The following is a 1933-nucleotide window of genomic DNA, read 5'->3' as shown; positions in this document are numbered from 1 at the left end:
GAAGCAGCAGTAAAACGCTCTGAGAATTTGCAAGCAGACATGGAGTTAAAAACCGGGCAATGGGCAGGTGAACTGAGATTTGTGGGAGGTTGGGAAAAAAACACGTTGAATAAAACTGCTTTGTGATCAGACACACAGATATCCTTAATTTGAAAGTTTTCAGGGCTGACACCATTATAAAGGACGAGGTCAAGGATGTGACCCTTTGAATGTGTGGGTTGTTGTATTGCCTGAGTGAGGTTAAAAGATTCCAAAGTATTCATAAAATCTTTGACTAGAGTCTGAGACGGGCAGCAGACATGCATGTTAAAATCACCTAAAATAAGAATTTTGTCATAATGTGACACAAAATAAGCTAAAAGTTCAGCAAACTCGTGGATAAAAATACTATTCGGCTTTGGCGGTCTGTAGATTATTAAAATGAGAACAGGTGCTTTTGAGTTGACCATAAAACCAAGATGTTCAAAAGATGTAAAGTTACTATAGAAGATGGGAGTGCATTTAAAATATTTTCTGTGAATAACAGCAAACCCCCCCTCCCCTGCCTGACAGCCGGGGTTGATGAAGGTGTGTAAAATCAGGGGGGGGTTACCTCTATAAGAGGACTACAGTCTCGCTCAGATAACCATGTCTCTGTGATAATGGAAAAGTCCAGTTTGTTACAGGTAATAAAATCATGGTATAAAAAAGACTTATTATTGAGGGATCTGATATTTAAAAGACCGAAATTTGCCAGATTACTATTATTTGCACATAGTAAGGGATGTTGCAGAGGAACTCTAATCAAATTATTATAATTAGCAGCAGCGGGGTGTGATACTGAGCGTGCTGCAGTGAATCTATGGTAGGAAATGATGGTGGTAATAAAAGAAGGTGTACTAGTCCTGTTTTGGAGAGTGGAGTCGGCAAGAGGAGTAAAGGGTGCTGTAACATTTCCTACCGTGGGATAATTGTGCTCAAAGCAGAAATCGTCTCTGGTGCTCAAAAACAACACAGACATTTGGCAACTCAATCTAAAAGAAAATTGATTTTAAATACTGTGCTGCAGTTCAAAGAGACAGACGATTGGTTTCTGCTCAGGACCATATCAACATTTTAAAGGCATCGGCAGTCAGATGGAAATAAGCCACCTTATAGGTCACTAGGACCCTCAGCCCTTACAGGTAATCAATACAATGATAAATTCTATATATCACCAGTGTCCAGTGCCAGGGAACCTTTAAATATGGTCCCAAATCCCATTTAACCCGCAAGGCTGTGAACTGAATCATAATTAAATAAGACAACACACCTTCATGCATCACTAGCACTTCTCAGTGCCACAATGATGAAGGAAGTCGGAACACATGCAGTCACAGCCAATGAACTTGTCAAAATAAATAGTCTGGAATTAACTATTTCCTGATTTAGACTGAACAATAAGAAAATCAGACTAAACATCTAATTGAGCAATTCGAGTCAAGTCACTTTCAATATTTCACTTGTTTTTGACCCTTCATGCTTAATCCATTTCACTTGATTCTCAAAAAGGGTGAATATCCAACTCGACGCATCAACACAGAGTGTTGAGTCATATCCGGAGATAACGGAGAAAGTGGTCATAAAAGGGACAAAGTGTGGCAGTAATGTGATTTTGCTGGTCTATGATATGAGCCAGTGAGACACAAGAGGCAGAAGCAAGACTACATTATTAGCAGAGGAACACCTAGTGCCCACCTGCGTCATTAGTATTGGCTGCACTCTTCACAGCCTTCAGCACAATATCTGCTGTAATAGTCCGAGATGAGAAGTACAGCGTCTCCATTTACAGCGTTCCCGTCTCTGTTCTTCAACAGAATTTGTGCAAGTTTTGGCGGTTAGGGTTATTGTACTAATTATTTGCATTTGGTCTTGACGACATACTGCTGAGAACAAGAAAGTTGTGTGACCCCAT

This window comes from Brachyistius frenatus, unplaced genomic scaffold (assembly GCF_029030835.1).
Source record: "Brachyistius frenatus isolate BFR_SWC_R1_liver_20210118 unplaced genomic scaffold, ASM2903083v1 Contig_30, whole genome shotgun sequence".
NCBI lineage: Eukaryota > Metazoa > Chordata > Actinopteri > Embiotocidae > Brachyistius > Brachyistius frenatus.
The sequence above is the reverse complement of the archived record's forward strand: the minus strand, read 5'-3'. Positions refer to the sequence as shown.